At 48.3% G+C, this 22,685-nt stretch overlaps 1 long non-coding RNA gene across 1 annotated transcript in view; it reads right to left on the bottom strand.

The window, feature by feature from the left end:
• Positions 1–22,300, bottom strand: part of LOC140906978 (uncharacterized) — an 81,474-nt gene extending 59,174 nt beyond the window's left edge. Inside the window, exon 1 of the long non-coding RNA XR_012157328.1 lies at positions 22,187–22,300. This is a non-coding gene — a long non-coding RNA (uncharacterized lncRNA). The remainder of the gene's footprint in view (positions 1–22,186) is intronic.
• Between the last annotated feature and the right edge of the window lie 385 nt (positions 22,301–22,685).

Genomic DNA, 22,685 nt, shown 5'->3' on the forward strand with positions numbered 1-22,685 from the left:
AGGGGGAGTGAGTGCGTACCAGGATGTGCGCACGTGAGGGGGAGTGAGTGCGTACCAGGAGGTGCGCACGTGAGGGGGAGTGAGTGCGTACCAGGAGGTGCGCACGTGAGGGGGAGTGAGTGCGTACCAGGAGGTGCGCACGTGAGGGGGAGTGAGTGCGTACCAGGAGGTGCGCACGTGAGGGGGAGTGAGTGCGTACCAGGAGGTGCGCACGTGAGTGCGTACCAGGAGGTGCGCACGTGAGGGGGAGTGAGTGCGTACCAGGAGGTGCGCACGTGAGGGGGAGTGAGTGCGTACCAGGAGGTGCGCACGTGAGGGGGAGTGAGTGCGTACCGGGATGTGCGCACGTGAGGGGGAGTGAGTGCGTACCAGGAGGTGCGCACGTGAGGGGGAGTGAGTGCGTACCAGGATGTGCGCACGTGAGGGGGAGTGAGTGCGTACCAGGATGTGTGCGCACGTGAGGGGGAGTGAGTGCGTACCAGGATGTGCGCACGTGAGGGGGAGTGAGTGCGTACCAGGATGTGCGCACGTGAGGGGGAGTGAGTGCGTACCAGGATGTGCGCACGTGAGGGGGTCCGAACGCATACTGGGATGTGTGTACACAAGGGGGAGCGAGCGCGTACCAGGATGTGGTTCGGGGCTATTTAGAAAAGCTGGACAAGCACAAGTCCATGGGGCCGGATGCGCTGCATCCGAGGGTGCTAAAGGAGTTGGCGGATGTGATTGCAGAGCCATTGGCCATTATCTTTGAAAACTCATGGCAATCAGGAGAGGTCCCAGACGACTGGAAAAAGGCTAATGTAGTGCCCATCTTTAAAAAAGGGAAGCAGGAGGATCCTGGGAACTACAGGCCAGTCAGCCTCACCACAGTCCCTGGAAAAATCATGGAGCAGGTCCTCAAGGAATCAATTCTGAAGCACTTGGAGGAGAGGAAAGTGATCAGGAACAGTCAGCATGGATTCACCAAGGGCAAGTCATGCCTGACTAATCTAATTGCCTTTTATGACGAGATAACTGGCTCTGTGGATGAAGGGAAAGCAATGGACTTGTTGTTCCTTGACTTCAGCAAAGCTTTTGACACGGTCTCCCACAGTATTCTTGCCAGCAAGTTAAAGAAGTATGGGCTGGATGAATGGACTATAAGGTGGATAGAAAGCTGGCTAGATTGTCGGGCTCAACGGGTAGTGATCAATGGCTCCATGTCTAGTTGGCAGCCGGTATCAAGTGGAGTGCCCCAGGGGTCGGTCCTGGGGCCGGTTTTGTTCAATATCTTCATAAATGATCTGGAGGATGGTGTGGATTGCACCCTCAGCAAGTTTGCAAATGACACTAAACTGGGAGGAGTGGTAGATATGCTGGAGGGTAGGGATAGGATACAGAGGGACCTAGACAAATTAGAGGATTGGGCCAAAAGAAATCTGATGAGGTTCAACAAGGACAAGTGCAGAGTCCTGCACTTAGGACGGAAGAATCTCATGCACTGCTACAGACTAGGGACCGAATGGCTCGGCAGCAGTTCTGCAGAAAAGGACCTAGGGGTTACAGTGGACGAGAAATTCGATATGAGTCAACAGTGTGCCAAGAAGGCCAATGGCATTTTGGGATGGGGCATTGCCAGCAGATCGAGGGACATGATCGTTCCCCTCTATTCGACATTGGTGAGGCCTCATCTAGAGTACTGTGTCCAGTTTTGGGCCCCACACTACAAGAAAGATGTGGAAAAATTAAAAAGCGTACAGCGGAGGGCAACAAAAATGATTATGGGGACTGGAACACATGACTTATGAGGAGGGGCTGAGGGAACTGGGATTGTTTAGTCTGCAGGAGAAGAATGAGGGGGGATTTGATAGCTGCTTTCAACTACCTGAAAGGGGGTTCCAAAGAGGATGGAGCTTGGCTGTTCTCAATGGTAGCAGATGACAGAACGAGGAGTAATGGTCTCAAGTTGCAGTGGGGGAGGTTCAGGTTGGATATTAGGAAAAACGTTTTCACTAGGAGGGTGGTGAAACACTGGAATGCGTTACCTAGGGAGGTGGTGGAATCTCCTTCCTTAGAGGTACCAGGATGTGCGCTCACGAGGGGGAGCGAGCGTGTACCAGGATGATGTGGGAAACCGTCTGGCTCCCCCATCCCCTCTCACTGTTCAAGCTGGCCAGTCAGGAGTGGAGGAGAGGAAGCTCAGAGAGCTTTTGGATGTGCTGCTTGTTACCATGGAAACGCCTTCCTCAGTAGCCAGGCTGGCCGGGTGTCTGTCTGTCTAGCTCTGTCAGGCTGGCTGCATGGGGAGCTGGGAGGGAAAGGGGACGGGGGGCCAGGAAGGCAGGGATGGTGATGGGCAGAATGGGTTCTGTTCACTGGGCTCCCACCTCAGGCAGGCCAGGGCGATGTGCCGACGCCTCCTTGCAGGAGGGCCAGGGGGATCAGATGTCCCGTTCTTATGGGAACAGTCCTGGTTTTGGGGACTTTTTCCGATATAGGCACCTATTACCCCCCACCCCGTCCCGTTTTTTCACAGTTGCTATCTGCTCACCCTAAGGAGCGCTCTAGTGTGGGCAGCGAGCGACTCTCTGCCCACCCCAATCGGCCCCAGCTCAGCTTCCTCCGAATGTTCGGGAGACGCTAACACAGGAGCCATGCGAGCGCAGTGGCCAATGGCACCATGTCTAACAAGGACATCCAGTGGTGTCAGAGAGGAGACAGTTTACAAGGCCCTCTGGCTTCAGGGCATCAGCCAGCCACCCACGAAGGGATGGGGTGAGGAAGGCCCCTCCGCTCTGGTCAGGTTATTCCGCAGCTGTCTGTTCTGCGGCTGGAGACAAGATTCTGTCTGGTAAGTCCCATGGCTTAGCTCAGCCAGAGAACGTGGGCTAAGGCAGAGAGCTCCGTGGGAACAGCGTTTAATACTGCTGCCGAGCCAAGGAGCGAGTGACTATCTGGATCCCATTAGGAGCCAGCTCCAGTTCTGGTGCCCCTCCCCCCCATTCCTGCTTTGGGCCCCTCGAATGACGACCACCTCATGAGATCAGCCACCCTGTCCAGACTTCCACCTCTCCAATCTGCAGCTGAACCAGACCCCTTCCAAGCCGGGCTCACACCCAAAACAAAGGGGACGGGTTCAGACCTGGGGCTTCAGATCCAATCTTCCCCCCAAATGCAAAGGTGGGGTGGGAGCCCCCAACCTGGGGTTCCAGTTCAGACCCACCCTGTGCTATTACTGTATCGCCCCTTTCACAATCCAAGCTCTACAATAAGGCCTGACTGCTGGCCCCACTAACGGTCATGGGTGCTTCATCACCAACTTCCCTGGGACAAGGATTTAGACCTAAGGCCTTCAATGGCGAAGAGGACAACGAACAGCGTCTCTGCAAGGAGTCAAATCACAGCCAAAGAGCCCAGTCCTGCGATGTGCTGGGCACTGTCTATCAAGCACTGCCACGGCTTCCATTGCAGGACCTGGTCAGCCTGGTGCAAGGTTGGACTCTCAGTGATACTCAATGATGGGCACCAATGATACTGCCAAGAACGACCTTCAGCGGATCACTGCGGACTACGTGGCTCTGGGAAGAAGGATAAAGGAGTTTGAGGAGCAAGTGGTGTTCTCGTCCATCCTCCCCGTGGAAGGAAAAGGCCTGGGTAGAGACCGTCGAATCGTGGAAGTCAACAAATGGCTACGCAGGTGGTGTCGGAGAGAAGGCTTTGGATTCTTTGACCATGGGATGGTGTTCCAAGAAGGAGGAGTGCTAGGCAGAGACGGGCTCCACCTAACAAAGAGAGGGAAGAGCATCTTCGCAAGCAGGCTGGCTAACCTAGTGAGGAGGGCTTTAAACTAGGTTCACCGGAGAAAGGAGACCAAAGCCCTGAGGTAAGTGGGGAAGTGGGATACCGGGAGGAGGAGCACGTGAGAGGGGAGGGCTCCTGCCTCATACTGAGAAAGAGGAGCGATCAGCAGGTTACCTCAAGTGCCTACATACAAATGCACGAAGCCTGGGAAACAAGCGGGAGAACTGGAAGTCCTGGCACAGTCAAGATGTGCCATGATGTGCTTGGAATAACGGAGACTTTGTGGGATAACTCACATGACTGGAGTACTGTCATGGATGGATATAAGCTGTTCAGGAAGGACAGGCAGGGCAGAAAAGGTGGGGGAGTTGCATTGTATGTAAGAGAGCAGTATACTGCTCAGAGCACAAGTATGAAACTGCAGAAAAACCTGAGAGTCTCTGGATTAAATTTAGAAGTGTGAGCAACAAGGGTGAGGTCGTGGTGGGAGTCTGCTATAGACCACCAGACCAGGGGGATGAGGTGGATGAGGCTTTCTTCCGGCAACTCACAGAAGTTACTAGATCACAGGCCCTAGTTCTCATGGGAGACTTCAGTCACCCTGATATCTGCTGGGAGAGCAATACAGCGGTGCACAGACAATCCAGGAAGTTTTTGGAAAATGTAGGGGACAATTTCCTGGTGCAAGTGCTGGAGGAACCAACTAGGGGCAGAGCTCTTCTTGACCTGCTGCTCACAAACTGGGAAGAATTAGTAGGGGAAGCAAAAGTGGATGGGAACCTGGGAGGCAGTGACCATGAAATGGTCAAGTTCAGGATCCTAACACAAGGAAGAAAGGAGAGCAGCAGAATACAGACCTTGGATTTCAGAAAAGCAGGGAACTGATGGGCAAGATCCCCTGGGAGAATAACATGAGGAGGAAAGGAGTCCAGGAGAGCTGGCTGTATTTTAAAGAATCCTTATTGAGGTTACAGGGACAAACCATCCCGATGTGTAGAAAGAATAGTAAATATGGCAGGCGACCAGCTTGGCTTAACAGTGAAATTCTTGCTGCTCGTAAATACAAAAAAGAAGCTTACAAGAAGTGGAAGATTGGACAAATGACCAGGGATGAGTATAAAAATATTGCTCGGGCTTGCAGGAGTGAAATCAGGAAGGCCAAATCACACCTGGAGTTGCAGCTAGCAAGAGATGTTAAGAGTAACAAGAAGGGTTTCTTCAGGTATATTAGCAACAAGAAGAAAGTCAAGGAAAGTGTGGGCCCCTTACTGAATGAGGGAGGCAACCTAGTGACAGAGGATGTGGAAAAAGCTAATGTACTCAATGCTTTTTTTGCCTCGGTCTTCATGAACAAGGTCAGCTCCCAGACTACTGCACTGGGCAGCACAGCATGGGGAGGAGGTGACCAGCCCTCTGTGGAGAAAGAAGTGGTTCGGGACTACTTAGAAAAGCTGGACATGCACAAGTCCATGGGGCCGGATGCGTTGCATCCGAGAGTGCTAAAGGAGTTGGTGGATGTGATTGCAGAGCCATTGGCCATTATCTTTGAAAACTCATGGCGATCGGGGGAGGTCCCAGGTGACTGGAAAAAGGCTAATGTAGTGCCCATCTTTAAAAAAGGGAAGCAGGAGGATCCTGGGAACTACAGGCCAGTCAGCCTCATCTTAGTCCCTGGAAAAATCATGGAGCAGGTCCTCAAGGAATCAATTCTGAAGCACTTAGAGGAAAGGAAAGTGATCAGGAACAGTCAGCATGGATTCACCAAGGGCAAGTCATGCCTGACTAATCTAATTGCCTTCTATGACGAGATAACTGGCTCTGTGGATGAAGGAAAAGCAATGGACTTGTTGTTCCTTGACTTCAGCAAAGCTTTTGACACGGTCTCCCACAGTATTCTTGTCAGCAAGTTAAAGAAGTATGGGCTGGATGAATGGACTTTAAGGTGGATAGAAAGATGGCTAGATTGTCGGGCTCAACGGGTAGTGATCAATGGCTCCATGTCTAGTTGGCAGCCGGTATCAAGTGGAGTGCCCCAGGGGTCGGTCCTGGGGCCGGTTTGTTCAATATCTTCATAAATGATCTGGAGGATGGTGTGGATTGCACCCTCAGCAAGTTTGCAGACGATACTAAACTGGGAGGAGTGGTAGATACGCTGGAGGGTAGGGATAGGATACAGAGGGACCTAGACAAATTAGAGGATTGGGCCAAAAGAAATCTGATGAGGTTCAACAAGGACAAGTGCAGAGTCCTGCACTTAGGACAGAAGAATCCCATGCACTGCTACAGACTAGGGACCGAATGGCTAGGCAGCAGTTCTGCAGAAAAGGACCTAGGGGTTACAGTGGACGAGAAATTCAATATGAGTCAACAGTGTGCCCTTGTTGCCAAGAAGGCCAATGGCATTTTGGAATGTATAAGTAGGGGCATTGCCAGCAGATCGAGGGACGTGATCGTTCCCCTCTATTCGACATTGGTGAGGCCTCATCTGGAGTAGTGTGTCCAGTTTTGGGCCCCACACTACAAGAAGGATGTGGAAAAATTGGAAAGAGTCCAGCGGAGAGCAACAAAAATTATTAGGGGACTGGAATACATGACTTATGAGGAGTGGCTGAGGGAACTGGGGATGTTTAGTCTTCAGAAGAGAAGAATGAGGGGGGATTTGATAGCTGCTTTTAACTTCCTGAAAGGGGGTTCCAAAGAGGGTGGCTCTAGTCTGTTCTCAGTGGTAGCAGATGACAGAACAAGGAGTAATGGTCTCCAGTTGCAGTGGGGGAGATTTAGGTTGGATATTAGGAAAAACTTTTTCACTAGGAGGGTGGTGAAACACTAGAATGTGTTACTAGGGAGGAATCTCCTTCCTTAGAAGTTTTTAAGGTCAGGCTTGAGAAAGCCCTGGCTGGGATGATTTAGTCGGGAATCGGTCTTGCTTTAAGCAGGGGGTGGACTAGATGACCTCCTGAGGTCCCTTCCAACCCTGATATTCTATGATTCTATGAGCTCGCTTCCCAAGTAGGGTGACCAGCAAGTGTGAACAATCAGGACAGCGGATGGGTGCCTGTATAAGACAAAGCCCTGACTATCGGGGCCGTCCCTATAAAGGCAGGACATCTGGTTACCCTATTCCTGAGTGAGATCATTCTCCCTTGGAACCACTTTACAAAATGCCTGCAGCTGACTGATGAAATATGCTCAGCCTTTCTCGGCCTAGATGGAGGCCAAAATTCTCATTGCTAAAGGACTGACCTTTCCCACCCCCAAAACACTGCGGCACCATAGGGCTTGCGCAGGGGGTTGTGCATCTGAGTGGTGTGGGGCATGGAACTCAGCCCCTTTATATACAACATACTCCAATAAAGCCCTTCAGTGCTAAATAAATGGCATATATTCTCCTATAGGAAGAAATTCACCCACAGGCAGCAAATACCTTAAGTCTCACCTACTAGGGTTATGGCCAACGCATAGGCTTTGTGCTGGCTTTCTGCACACCGGGTGAATTTCACCCATTATGATCACATTCACTACTGCTCTTTTCCATGCATTTTATTTATTTATTTTGAGGAGTATTTATTTATTGTGGATGGCTTCTGTATTTTACTAAACTGCAAGAAAATATGTAAACAGCAAATGATCAAAACAATCTCTGTATCTGAGTGCACACCAGCCAGATGGAGATAATTAATGAAGCTGCTTAGCAAGACTAGCCATTGTTTAGCTTTTCTGAATGCAGGTGGTTTCCAGACACATCAGTAATGAATCCAATAAACAATCCCTGGAGGTGTAAGAAGTTCTACTGCTCACTCCCGCCCCCTTACAAAGAACTGAATGAAACTTTTTTTTGATGTGTGGTTAGTATTTGCTGCTGGACTTTCACAGCACTAGAAATTGTTGATTCTTTGTTACTGGCTTCCCCAAATTTAATGCGTCCCTTTTCCCTCTCCCCCAGTCGAGATTTCTTTGTTTCATGTAGCGGACTCCATGCTTGCACAGGAGGAGTACTGCTCATCAAGGGTACCGGGGGTGGGGGTGGGGGTAGTGTTTTCAGGTTTTTGGGTGGGGACTCGAGCCAAAGTTATTGAAGGAAACCCTAGATAACTAAACACAGCTCTCATTGCTGCCAACACCACCTAGCAGAAGGATTACACATGACCTGCTTTTCTGAGGGAGATTTCCTCTCTCTCCTAGGGCTGCATGGTTCCTGGGTGTGTTTCTCCATCCATGGCATAGTCTGTTTGCCTATGACAAAGCCCTTCGTTTGGGATTCTCTGTATGATAGTTATTATGGGAGGCTTAATTTCTTTTAGCACTATGGAGCGAATGCCTGTTGGCTCCATGGCCTTGCAATTTGTTAGGGGCATACCAAAGTAGTTAGAGATGGGTACAAATCAAAGGTACCACAAAAATAGCCAGTGGAATTACGTGTTTAGAATCAGTGCTGGGAGCTGCTGAATCATTTGGTCTCTCTCTCTCTCTTTCTTTCTTACACACACACACAAACATGGCAGGCTCCCATACTTAGTATTTGATCCAATTCTCTCCTGAATAAATCTAGGCTCTGATTCAGCAAAGCTCTGAAGGATGTGCTGATGCATCTTGCTACCTTTCCCTACACCAAAACAAAACACGCATACTTTCACTCCACAGTGGCTTATTTTGAAGATGAAGGAAAACAGCAAAAAAGAAAGAACAAAAGGAAAGTTTCGAGGAGAGAGCACAGTATGGGTGTGTCTCTTTTTTAACAGGCTGCAGCAACACTGAGAACAAACTCTGCTGAACTCAGAGTCCTTAGAAATTTTAACGTACAATATGCAGACATACCATACATATCCTCCTCTGTTATTCTCTCACCTGCACTGGCTGGAAAGGGTCAAAAGTAGGGCTGTCGATTCATCACAGTTAACTTACGTGATTAACTAAAAAAAATTAATCACGATTAAAATTTTTATTGTGATTAATTGCTGGTTTAATCACACTGTTAAACAGTAGAATACCAACTGAAATTTATTAAATATTTTTGGATGTTTTTCTACATTTTCAAATATATCAATTTCAATTACAACACAGAATACAAAGTGCTCACTTTATATTATTTTTATTACAAATATTTGCATTGTAAAAATGCTAAACAAAAGAAATAATATTTTTCAGTTCACCTCATACAAGTACTGTAGTGCAATCTCTTTCTCATGAAAGTGCAACTTAGAAATGTAGGGGGTTGTTTTGTTACATAACTGCACTCAAAAATAAAACAATGTAAAAGTTTAGAGCCTACAAGTCCACTCAGTCCCACTTCTTGTTCAACCAATCGCTAAGAGAAATAAGTTTGTTTACATTTACGGGAGATAATGCTGCCCGCTTCTTGATTACAATGTCACCTGAAAATGACAACAGGCATTCGCATGGCACTGTTGTAGCCGGAGTAGCAAGATATTTACATGCCAGATGCGCTAAAGATTCATATGTCCCTTCATGCTTCAGCCACTGTTCCAGAGGACATGATTCCACGCTGATGATGCGTTTTAAAATAATATGTTCTTTAAATTTGTGACTGAACTCCTTGGGGGGAGACCTGTATGTCTCCTGCTCTGTTTTACCCGTATGCTGCCATATATTTCTCGTTATAGCAGTCTCGGATGATGACCCGGCACATGTTGTTCATTTTAAGAACACTTTCACTGCAGATTTGACAAAATGCAAAGAAGACAGCTACAGCACTCGACCCAAGGTTTAAGAATCTGAAGTGCCTTCCAAAATCTGAGAGGGACGAGATGTAGATCATGCTTTCAGAAGTCTTAAAAGAGCAACACTCTGATGCAGAAACTACAGAACCCGAACCACCTTCTGCTGGTGGCATCTGACGCAGATGATGAAAATGAACATGCATCGGTCTGCTCTGCTTTGGATTGTTATCAAGCAGAACCCGTCATCAGCATGCACGCCTGGAATGGTGGCTGAAGCATGAAGGGACATATGAATCTTTGGTGCATCTGATACAAATATCTTGTGATGCCGGCTACAAAAGTGCCATGCAAACTCCTGTTCTCACTTTCAGGTGACATTGTAAATAAGCAATGGGCAGCATTATCTTCTGCAAAAGTAAACAAGCTTGTTTGTCTGGCTGAACAAGAAGTAGGACTGATTGGACTTGTAGGCTCTGAAGTTTTACATTATTTTATCTGTGAATGCAGGTTTTTTTGGTACATAATTCTACATTTGTAAGTTTAACTTTCACGAGAAAGAGATTGCACTACAGTACTTGTATGGGGTGAATTGAAAAATACCATTTCTTTTGTTTTTTACAGTGCAAATATTTATAATAAAAAATAAATATAAAATGAGCAGTGAACACTTTGTGTTCTTTATTGCAATTGAAATCAATATAATTGAAAGTGCAGAAAACATCCAAAAATATTTAAATAAATGGTATTCTATTGTTGTTTAACAGCGCGATTAATCACGCAATTAATTTTTTAATCACATGATTAATCATGATTAATTTTTTTAATGGCTTGACAGCCCCAGTCAAAATGACTCTGGAAGACACTAGCATCCTGCATGTACCACCAAGCAGGCATTTCCCCAGCCTCCATCAGCTGCAACAAGCTTTCAAACCAAACAGAGCAATAGGAGCTTTTAAAAATGATCATACAGACCCAAAGGCTTGGCACTGAGCGTCCACTTCCACAGCTGTAATGACAGCATGTTCACATGTACCCAGGTACATTTCTGAGACACGAGTCTAAAATGGACTTTACAATGTACATTTATACTAAGCACCAGATTTCTTTTCTGGGTTTTTTTTCCCCCCAGTGGTTCATTTTATTTGGCTTGGTTTTCGGCAAGACGTTTCCTAGACGGAGAGACAATGCTGCCGTCATTCGCGTTTTTATTTCGACAACTACTGAGGCCATTGATGGCGCTATGGCAATTTACTCCAACTGAGCATCTGTCCCATTTTACTTAACGTGGACTGATGGCCTTGGTTTGGAAAGATCTTTGAGGTGGTGTGATAGTGTGCTGGGCTGGGACTCCTGAGCCAGCCCTCTGTCACGCCAGCTCCAATCAAGGGAGGTAAATTGGAGCTGGCTAGATAAACCTGGGTCTGATTGGCAAAGAAGAAACAGCGGATTAGCCTGGGGCTACGTAAAAGCCTCAGGGGAAGGAAGCCAGGGGGGCAGACAGAAAGGGGGGAAGCCAGAGAGTGGAAGCTCTTTTCTCCTGGCTGCAAAGACTGAGACACCCTTAAGGCTGAAACCCTCAAACTGTATATGGTGAGAAGGTGGCGGGCTTGCACGCTGTAAATAAACTGCACAAGTGATTGCTGAACCTGAGGGTCTCTGGAGCAGAGCAGAGGCAGGACCAAGGCCCTACTATGCCCTGTTACATTGTCACTGGATCACATTTTTTAATGTTTCTTTTTCTTTTTTTAAACCTGGCAGAGTGGATCAGGCACTGGGTTGGGACTCAGGAGATATGAGTTCTAGTGATGCTGCCATTGACCCACAGGATGACCTTGCTTCCTCTTCCCATGCCTCCATTTCCCCATCTGTACAATGGGTCTAGTACTGACCTCCTTTTTAAAGTTTATGAGCTCTATGGATGAGAAGCGCTAGATAAGGGTTGGTTTCAGAGTAGCAGCCGTGTTAGTCTGTATTTGCAAAAAGAAAAGGAGTACTTGTGGCACCTTAGAGACTAACCAATTTATTTGAGTATAAGCTTTCGTGAGCTACAGCTCACTTCATCGGATGCATCCGATGAAGTGAGCTGTAGCTCACGAAAGCTTACGCTCAAATAAATTGGTTAGTCTCTAAGGTGCCACAAGTACTCCTTTTCTTTTTAGATAAGGGTTGGGTAAGGTCCTACTTTATATTAAGGTTCCATCTATAAACAGTTTTAAAGGGGTTAATAAATGATTAGTAGATGTTTTAATACATAGTCAGTCAATTGTTGGAGTCCAGCAGGGTACGTATAATCCTCTATTCGGACCTAGAGGTCTGAAGAGGAACATTTTATCAACTGAAATAAACAGAATGGCGGGCAGTGTTGCCTAATGGTTAGAACATGGAAAAAGGACTGAAAAGACCTACATTCAAAGCCTGGTTTTGTCTGTGACTTGTTATGACCTTGGGTGAGCCTCTTTACTGCTTCTGTGCTTTGGTTTCCCTATCCATAGGATGGGGCCATTACTACTTATCCACCTCCTGGCGGGGGGGAGGATCAGTCAGTTAAGGTCACCCATTGACTTCAGTGTGGTTGGGGCCACAGACACACACAGACCTCTCTGTAGAGCATTAGTACGGTAGTGGGTCGATTGATTTGGCCTGCCCTCAAAATCCTTTGCACTAGCTGGACTGATGCACACTTCCAAAGATCCTTGGTCTCAGTACCAAGGAGTGGCCCTTTGTTTTTTACAGAGGTAGTATGTGTGGAATCAGAGTCCCCTTGCCGTGCTGCTGTAACTCTGCTGACTTCAATAATTACACCCAGGAAAAACTGGTCCCCAGACATTCAGCATGACTGTGCTTCAAGATTCTTGTTGCAATCACAAGAGGATCCCGACGTGGTGGCATCATATTCTCCACCCGCCAAGGGAAGGAGAGAGGGAGAGAAGTGGGGTTGGAGGGAGCAGAGAGCCAAGGCGCAGGGAGGTGTTGCATTCACTCCTATTCTCCAGATTTAGGACTTGACGCCCGACACGTTTTCCTGCTTGAAAATGAGGTGTCGGCATGGCACGTCCCCATCGGGTCCTGCCCAGTCCCACTTTGATTTCAGACAGCAGCAGGCAGTCATTAACATTATTAATACAGCTGGCCCCAGCTATGTATCCAAGCAAGACTAATTACTATTTACCCAGTTGCTCTTCTTGTCTCTCTGCCCTTTGCCATGTCCTTCTTCCCCTCAGCTCTCGGTTGCCACTTTGCACAAATGTTCCCACCTCAGAGCAAGGCAGACAAAACAGCAGCAGAATTCTGCCCCATGACCCACTTAATATGACTTGCCCAGGTTATTAGCAAAGGCCAAATACCCCAAATCCTTCCTCGAATGATCAAGAAAAACAACATTTAATCGGATAAGAACCACTGTCCCATTAAAAACTAACTGAACAGCTGAGTACGTTCATCTTCTAAAGCTGGTATTAAGTTCTCCTTAAACAACTAATCACTATCAGTGTGGTCAAGGCACGGGGCTGGAAACCAGGACTCCTATGCTCTCTTCTCCCTGACTCACTGTGGGACCTCGGGCAACTCACACAGGGCCCAGTCCTGCTGCCACTGAAGTACATCACACAATGCCCAGCACCTGCAGCGGGAGCAGGTTTTCATGGAATCTTTGCCTCAGTTTCCCCACTCTATGATATGAGGACGACAGTACTGACCCACGGCAGACAGGGGTTGTGAGGCTCAGCGTGCTGCTGTGTGTCAAGTGTTTGAGAACCTGGGAGGGCAGGTGCTTTAGATGCATTAAGAATTACTATGGCCTAGGGCAGGGTCAGCCAAAGGACAAGTGAAAAGTCACTGAGGCTTTGAGGTGCTCTGCCCCACTCAGGCTCAGCTTCCAGTTCATGTCTGAGACGGCCCTGTGCTCCACTCATTCTGTGGCTTAGCCAGCACTTCAGTCTGCAGTAAACTCAGCTCATTCCACCTGCCAGATCCTTACCCCTATCCAAAGGAGGATGGAACCAAATGGAAACAGCATCTCTGACATCTCTGCAGTCCCATTCTGCTCCCACCAGAGCGAATGGCCAAACCTGTGCCGACCTCAGTGGCTGCTGGCAGGGGTCCCCTAGACAGGCACAGGAGAGGGGCAAGGGTAGCAGTGCCATCCACCATCAGCGGTCCGTTAGCTGATGGCAGTGCGCTCACTCCTGCTTCTCTTGCGCGTGCCTGTTAATCAGGAGCTGTCTGCACCTGAATATTCATGGCAACATGTCAGGGCACTGCCCTGCAAACACCACGTGAAACACACATGTACAACTGCCAAGTCCCATCTGCTGAGCCGCTGGAGTGAGGGACCTAAAGGGCCCAAACATTGTGTGTGTGGGTCTGTCTGTCTCCGTGGCTGATTTTACCCTTAAGAAAAACCAGGGAAATCTGAATCAAAAGACATTTTACACCCCAGCACCTGGTGCAGATCACTAATGGCCTCCCATTCTGCCTACAGGGCAGAATCTCGCTTCCAGGAAAGGCTGTTCTGGGGCTCAGCCTGGGAAAGCCAGGAGCACATTGCAGTCGCACTCCAGGGTTTGTAGGTCTCTTTGGGTACATCTACTGTGCAAAAAACCACCTTGGGCAGCCAGTCTCAGATCTTGGGTCATCGGATGCAGGCTCACGCTATGGGGATAAACATAGCAGTGTCGACACTCCTGCTTAGGCTGGAGCTGGGCTCTGAAACCTGCTGAGCGGGGTGGATCTCAGAGCCCGAGCTCCAGCTCAACTGGGACCGTCTACACTTCTATTTTTAGCCCATAGCAAGAGCCCCCTGAGCCTGAGTCAGTTGACCCTGGCTCTGAGATTCACTGCTGCAGGGTGTTTTTGTTTTTGCAGTGCAGACGCACCCTCTCTTACCCCTGGAAGGGAAGGATCTCCTCCCTTTACGAAAATACACCTTCCCATCCCTTACTCTACCCCCCATATGCCACCACGCAAAACATGTCTGGCAAAGATCAGTGTGCAGCTAAAAGGCAAAAGAGCCATATGCAAGGCTGATAGTAACACACACCGCCTGAGACACAAATGCTGCCTTGGCCGACATCCACTTGCAAGGCAAACACCTTCATGGAACAGAGAACAACTCAAGGAACAGAATTTACCAGCACCGTTGGCCCTAACTGGCAAATTTCTTGGTACCATCTTCCCAGCACCAGAGACCAAGAGTTGAATGGGCCATGGAGAGTACACCCCTGCCCCCCCAGCCTAAAGTTGGGTCCCTCCTGGTCAAGGCGGCGGAAGCTTGCACTGCTATTGCCCAGGTTCTATAAATAACCCAACCATTTGAATCTTCAGACCTGCCCATTTAAATACCTTTAACCATCACTAAATTCATTTCAGAATAAAGACGGGAAAGAGGCATGGTTTGGTTATTGTACACGTTCACACAATGTGTAATTACCTTGTGGAACTCATTGCCACTGGATGTCCTTAGCAAGATTCACAGAGGGACTGGATGTTCACCTGGATTGCTATTGTAACTTTGGCTATTCTCGTTAATACTTTTTTTAAAAAAAAGTCTGAAAGTGGATAAACCCTCCTCATGCTTCAGGGCTTAAATCAGTCTTTGAGTATTAGGGGATAAGAGGAGACTTCCCTGGGGTAAATTATCCCCCATCTGCCTGCTGCAGGGGTTCTTGCGTCTTCCTCTGAAGCAGCTGGCATTGGCCACTGTCAGAGACAGCCTTCTGGATTAAATGGACCTTGGTCTGATCTGGTCTGGCAATTCTTACGTAAACTGTAGTTTCAAATGAGCCATGTGCGTGGTGCTGTACATTCCAATTGTTGATTCTAAATCTGCTAACCCACATGTGCAGGGGTCATACACTGGGGAAAACTTAGCTCGGTCTCCCCATTTGGGGAAAACAATCCAGGGATGAGCCTCTCCATACTCCAGCTCAGGGCTTTGTAATAACCAAAGAGACACTGTCCCCACAAACCGTGCTGGGGAATCTCCGAAGCAGCACAGTCATGATCAATGAAACTGATTGTTTCATACCCCACTACTGCGTCTCCGTCTTTTGAGTCCTGTGAGCGTAGCTCCTGGGGTAATAGGCCCAAAGAGAACAGCACACAATAGTGTTATTACTCCAGGAGGTTGGTACTGGAGTCTTCCCCCCACCCCACTAGTCCCTCTACCATCCATAACATCACGGCCATTAGAGTTTTAGCTATAGAATCATACTGGAGTATCTCATACATTCCCACTGAGCTCAGACAGGTTACAATGGTGGCAGAACCATACACACTCATCTCTTTACACTGCCATTGAAATGAGAGCCGTTGAGTCTCAGTGACCACGGAGAGCATCTCTTAGTATCGGTCCATGAATTTGGAACATGCCCCTAACTGTCGTGTCACACACGTCCACGATGACCTGGGTGACGTGGGGTTATAGCAGCAGAGCTGAAGGATCTCAGATGCTCCCAGAGAGATTGTGCTGGGTCTTCCAAATACAAAGAGCAAGGCATGTACGGTACAGACAAGGTGGCCTATTTCAAACTGAAACAAGAAGGAAAGAAAGAACAAAAGTAAAGTCTCCACAAGAGAGAAAGCAGAGCGCTTATGTCTTACTCTATAAAATCTTCCCTCTAGAATCCCCTTCCCTCTGCAAAGGACCCATCCCCAGCCTAGCAGGGAAGCTAGTGTGTGTACTAGGCACATCCACTGGTGTGGTATAGAGATGCCATCGTCACAGTTACTTATGCCACTGGCACTAGTATTCTATCTCCATGATCTAGCATAAAACCCTGGAAGTACCATCTCAGATGAGCAAAGATTCTAGGAACAGACTCTGAGAGATGGCAGGACCATGAATTCCAATAGCCCCACCACATTCCCAGTGCTTTTTAAAGAGCTGGAAGGAATATAAAGAGACGCCTGATTTCCTTCCCTTTCCTGCATGGCGTCTAGCGGCAAAGCAAAGGGCATGAAATGAAAGCAGTTTAGGGAGAATTTTGCTGGTGATATTTCATGCTGCCCCAAGTCTATTCTTTCCTACTGAGTGTTCCCAGCTTGAATATTGAGCAAGCCCAGCTTCAAACCACACATGGAGGTGATGAATTGCTGCTGAATGCAGACTGAAGTTTTGAGCCAACAATTATCTTTCTCTCAAGACTTTTGTCTCACCAGGATCTAAGGAACAAAATACATTTGAATTGTTCTTCTGCACAGCAAGTGGAATCTTTAAACGAATCGGGGCTCTGGATAACTCATTACTGGGGGTGAAATGCCTGGTGATGTGTTGGTTTTTGTGCAAGCATGTTATGGGCGAGGAATTAACTTCACTGTGTTGTGAGAAGGATCTGTTCTGAAACTATTAACGACTTGAGCAAAATCCCAGGACCGGCTTCTCATTACAACCCCCGCTAGGAAAATGAGGAAACAGAGAAGGCCCTTGTCATGGGAATCCACCTCCTGTGGGAATCTCGGGATCGAAAAGAAAGGATTCCCTTCAGGGAAAGTGGGTTTTGATCCCACCCATGAAAAAGAAGGTGTATCTAGCCACTTAAATTGCCCTGTCAGCAGCTTTTGTTCAGGGGTGGGGATGTCTTAAGGACCAGGGCCAAAGGTGATCAGCGATTTTGGGGGCTGAACTTCACACACTTTAAAGGGACCTGAATTTCATAGGGTCAGCGCTCACCACTTTCTGCATCAGGTCCTTTTAAGGTGTCAAGTTGAGCATCCAGAAATTGAGCCCCCTTTCCCCCCTTTTGGAAAAGGTTGGCCTGGGTTTGCCTGACACATTAATTTTCCATAAAGATTGACTTGGTCTTTCTGTCTCTCTCACACACGTAACTGGCCCCCAATTCCATTGTATCTGAGCACGTCACCGCCTTTAATGCAACACAACACCCTGTAAGGTAGCGAAGTGCGTTCGTCCCTATTTGACAGACGAAGGCATATGGAAACCAAGCGACTTGCCTAAGGCCACACAGGAAGTCAGTGGTACAGCTGGGAATTGAATCCTAGGCGAGCACCCTAATCTCCGAGACATCCTTCCTCCTTTGGGTAGATACCCACATTGAAAACTGCATGGAATTACATGTAGGAGGTTGTGGCTCTTGCAGGTAAGACCCTGAAACCAGGGACTGCTCCGCATGGAGATTAAAGGTTTCAGAGGAACAGCCGTGTTAGTCTGTATTCGCAAAAAGAAAAGGAGTACTTGTGGCACCTTAGAGACTAACCAATTTATTTGAGCATGAGCTTTCGTGATGAAGTGAGCTGTAGCTCACGAAAGCTCATGCTCAAATAAATTGGTTAGTCTCTAAGGTGCCACAAGTACTCCTTTTCTTTTTATGGAGATTAAAGACTCCCTTGCACTTCCCACAAGAGGAAGAGTTTGTTCTGAGATGCTTGGCCAGAATTACCCCTTCCTTGTGTTTCAGTGATTGCTGTTTTCCAACCCAAAAGCAATGCAATTTCTCCAGGAGGGAAGTGTTTCCTGTATGTATGGAGTTTGCAGACAGGCACAGATCCCCCAGCCAGATATTGTTATTAAGTGAAAAGTTACACTGGGTATAAATCAGGGGGAGTTTGATACTCAGGATCTGCAGAGCTCCTCCGGTCTGCTGCTGTAATGCTGCTAAACTCTGCAGGAGGGGAGCTGGAGAGATCCTTAACTCCATCCGCAGTTTGGATGACACTGGATGTTAAGGGCCTGATCGGAAGCCCAGAGAAGTCAATGGAAAGACTATGGAACTCCCTTCTAGAGGAAATGAGAATGACCAGACCTCATGTCTCCAGAACAAAATACAAGACTCACTTGTTCAGCCTCCCCTCCCCACACCCATACCCACTCACCCACCCACACAGCAGAGAAGAGTGTCATATGGGAAGAAGGGAGATATCTAGCCCCCTTGTTGGACCTTTTCCAAGAGTGTACTACCCCTTTAAGGGTAGGCTGGCGCCTATGCCTTGGAGAGCCTGGGGTGTAATCAAGGAGGCCCTGCCCTCACCCTAGTGTTGGGCTATTTAAACGGGAACCAGAAGCTAAGGAGAGGGGGGAGTAGAAACTATACAGGCTCCAGTGGGTGCTGCCTTCCCAATTGGGAGCACATATTTAGTCACAGATGCACTGGACCTCACTCCCTCTTAAAGGGGCCAGTCACTGTGTGACAGGTGCTGTGTCGTGTTAGCTCTATCCTAGGGAGGTGTTGAGGTACTACAATGATGAGGGCCTGATGTGATCCTAGATGGATGGATTCGATAGACACGGAAGAGAGTTAACATCATCCCTAATTGCTCCATCTAGCAATGATCCCACTCTTCACACCTCTAGTGCCCTTCATGCTGGGATCGCAAAGCACTTTAAAACATAACGATTTCTGCAACACCCCAATTATCCTCAACATATGGTGTGGAAACTGAGGCACGGAGCAGTTAAGTGATTTACTCAAGCTCATGCAGTAAATCAGTGGTAGCACAGGAAACAGAACCCACGTGCCCCAATTCTTAGTCTGCTCCTCTGCCCATGCTCCCTTCCAAAGCCCACCACTCGCAATCTGACATGTCAGCTACAGCTAAGGGGGCCTGAGCAGCAGGAATTGACTCCTCCAGGGCTGGTCCCTGGATCACGCTGTAATAGGTGCTGCACAGAAATAAGATGGCTCAAAGAGATTTCATGGAACAGGGGAGGATATCATCGCACAGCTCGGAGACTCTCACCCTCCTTGGTTAACCAAGGCTCAGCGTCACAGATTTATTGCGGTCTCTGGTTTCCTGGCAGCGGCAGCAACCAGAGTTGTTCTAAAACCGAGCAATATTACAGTGACATCAGATTAAAGAGCTTCCATTTCAAAAAACCAGAGGAGACTTAATAGTGATTAGTAACGATGCAGCCACTCGCTGGATTACAGGCTCCCTGATGGATGTGCTTCCCATTCAAGGAAAATACACTGAGCAGTTAGTGAATGATGTCGCTAGACTCTGTGCCCTAAACCCAGCGCACTTAGGATGATATGCAGATCCCAGCACACCCAGAGCTTACAGTAACATTAGCAGCAGCCACACAGCCTGCATCCTAAAAGCTCAAAGTGGATTCACAACTGTCTGCTGTGTTACTGGAAGCTACTTAACATGCTGGTGTCATCCTGGCTCTTTCTCCCCGGCCCTCCTTTGCAGCTTCCCTCCCAGCCTGTAAAAACAAACCCACACAGGCATGTTTGCTGCAGTGTTTCCTAGATGCTTCCTTATTGTTCCTATGAGGCCTCAAACCGTGACCCGAGAACGGGAGGTGTGCAGAGACCGGGAGCTTTCCTACCCACCCAATGTGCAACAGTGATTGCCAGCTAAACCAATGAACGCGCCACTCTCTGCACCTCAGGTCACGTGCCCCTGTCCCGGGGTGGCCAAGCCCAAACATTCCAAAACGCGAGACTGCTTCAAAATCTGAGATTACAAGTAAACGGGGGGGGGGGCTCTTTTTCTTTGCCTTCTGGACTTTGAGCGTTCAGATTTAAACTCAGGTCACATTTCCAAGTTTTTTCTCTGCAGTCATGCGGGCTAGAAATGTACTTGTTTCTCTGTAATGAAAGCTGAGATTCTCCTGCAATCATCTCACACCAAGAGCCAGGGCTTGAAGTGAAACAACAAATATAATGAGACCTCACAATAAAAGAGCGAGAGTTGGGAACTCTGCAATTGTTATCAACGCCCAGGCTCCTCACCCCCACAACTAACTTCCTTGCAAGTTGCAAGCTGTACTGTTTAAAGAGGGCCGCGGCAGAATATCGTTTTTTTTAAAAAAGAAATAACTTTAGAAGGCATTCAAGCTGACAATGGCCCCTTTAAAAATAACCCACCATTGAAAAAATACAAGTAAAGAAAACCACTTGAAATGAGGAATGGGGCAGAGAAGGGGAGAAATAGTATTGGCAGCCTGGCTAGAGAAGGACGTAGGGCAGTAAGGACTCGCCATGCATCTGGTCTCCTCAGCTTCCATCCTGAAATACACCTCCAACCAGCCCCTCGACGAAGCTGTCTATGCCTCCCCTTCATCCAGCCCCCTGGCCATGTCTTTCTTATGGGCCAGCAGGCTTAGAAGACTGGGACTCCCTAGTGTAACTTACTGGTCAGCGGGAGGCTGGTAGATGGGGAGCCAGGGACTGTGACAATACCACCTAGCTCTAACATAGCACTTTTCCCTCAGTAGATCTCAAAGGGCTCTGCATTAGCTGCATTTTACACCCAGGGAAACTGAGGCAGAGAGCGGGGGATGTGACTTGCCCAAGGTCACCCAGCAGACCAGTGGGAAAGCAGGGAACTGAAGTGGTCTTTACCCGCTGGGGTGGGGGAGGGGGTGTAGGTTGGGCTGGCTGTGAGCTCTGGGGAAGAAAGGACTGGGGAGATCAGCTCTACAGCACAGACCACGCTGGGAGAGGAGCAGGGCAGGACAACAAATGTTGTGCCACACACCACCATTCAACAGGGAGCAATTCCCATCTGCTGGGTGACTGGCAAACAAGTGTGGCTTTGCACTGGAGCTGTGCAGAAAATGTATGGCTGCAGGATTGCTAACCCCAAACGCTCAACAATCATGAGTCAGGCTCACCAAAAGTCATGAGATTATGTAAACACAATAGATGTGGGGTTCTTTGTATTTGCCTTCTGTTTTTTCAGCCTTTAGGGTGCACCGGGGTCACATTTTGAAGCTTTCTCCACAGCCACAAGGGCTAGAAACTTACTTTTTCTTTAAGAATGAAGGCTGAAATCATTACAGAGCCACATGACTCCAGGAGCTGGGGCTTTAAGGAAAACCGTAAATATCATGCGCCTCCTGACAAAATCATGAAAGTTGACAACGCTGCGTCTGTGCTGCTGTCTTAGGCCCTGATCCCACAGAAATGCCTGCATCTGAGTAGCTCCACGGAAGTCAATGGGATTACTCACGTGCATAAAGCCAAGCATGTGCATAAGGAGTCACAGTATCCAGACTGTGAATGCTCGACATTCAGCTCGGATCCTTGCCCAGTGCCATGTGAATTAAGGGATTTCCTCTCTGCTCAGCTTAAATCTCAGTGCAGCCCTATAATACTAAAATAAGGGCAGTAATAAGCCCCAAACCTTGGACCCCCTCGAATCCGCCAGTATTCGTGCTGAATTCCCAACCATTCCTGATCAACAACCCGACTGGGACTGAACTCTAAAAGCAGTAGTTACCCCGAGGCACCCCGGGGCTATTAGTCTGTAAAGCCTTCATAATTCAGGATCAAGCCACCCCAGGGACCGCGTGCTGCCCTAGCGCCCGTCCCAGCGATTAGGGTCAGGGTGGCATGTACGGCGGTGTGGCTGGGAGGCCAGGCTGTGGGACTCTGGCTCTAATATGTGTTGGTTTTACTGCTAGGTGCCCAGGGGTTTCTGGGCATGAGGAGCCCCCAAGAAGCAACGTCTCAGTAACAAGAAAAGGAGGACTCGTGGCACCTTAGAGACTAACCAATTTATCTGAGCATAAGCTTTCGTGAGCTACAGCTCACTTCATCAACAGTCATTTCTCCTATGAATTGTGCCTTCCTTGGGAATCTTGCATGCCACAGCCACGAGTGGAAGGGAAAGGGTTAAACCGGCCAGAGGCTGCTTTTCAAAGCCCTTTGCTCCCTTCAGCACAATGGCTGCGTGTTCTTGCCTTCCCCAACAGTCCCTGGCCTGAGAGAGAATCCAACTAATTACCTTTCATTACCCAAACTAATTACCTCCTTAATTACCTGGCATCTTTGTTGGTGTAGAGCAGACAGTTCCGGGCCAGAGCTCCGTGCTCACTGGGGCGCTGCCTGGCTGGGGGGAAGAGGTAAGTGGGGAAGCGGGATACTGGGAGGAAGCACAGGCAGGAACGTCTGTGAGGGGAGGGCTCCTGCCTCATACTGAGAATGAGGGGTGATCAGCAGGTTATCTCAAGTGCTTATATACGAATGCACAAAGCCTTGGAAAGAAGCAGAGAGAACTGGAGGTCCTGGTGATGTCAAGGAATTATGACGTGATTGGAATAACAGAGACTTGGTGGGATAACTCACATGACTGGAGTACTGTCATGGATGGTTATAAACTGTTCAGGAAGGACAGGCAGGGCAGAAAAGGTGGGGGAGTTGCATTGTATGTAAGAGAGCAATAGGACTGCTCAGAGCTCCGGTACGAAACTGCAGAAAAACCTGAGTGTCTCTGGATTAAGTTTAGAAGTGTGAGCAACAAGAGTGATGTCGTGGTGGG

This window comes from Lepidochelys kempii, chromosome 1 (assembly GCF_965140265.1).
Source record: "Lepidochelys kempii isolate rLepKem1 chromosome 1, rLepKem1.hap2, whole genome shotgun sequence".
NCBI lineage: Eukaryota > Metazoa > Chordata > Testudines > Cheloniidae > Lepidochelys > Lepidochelys kempii.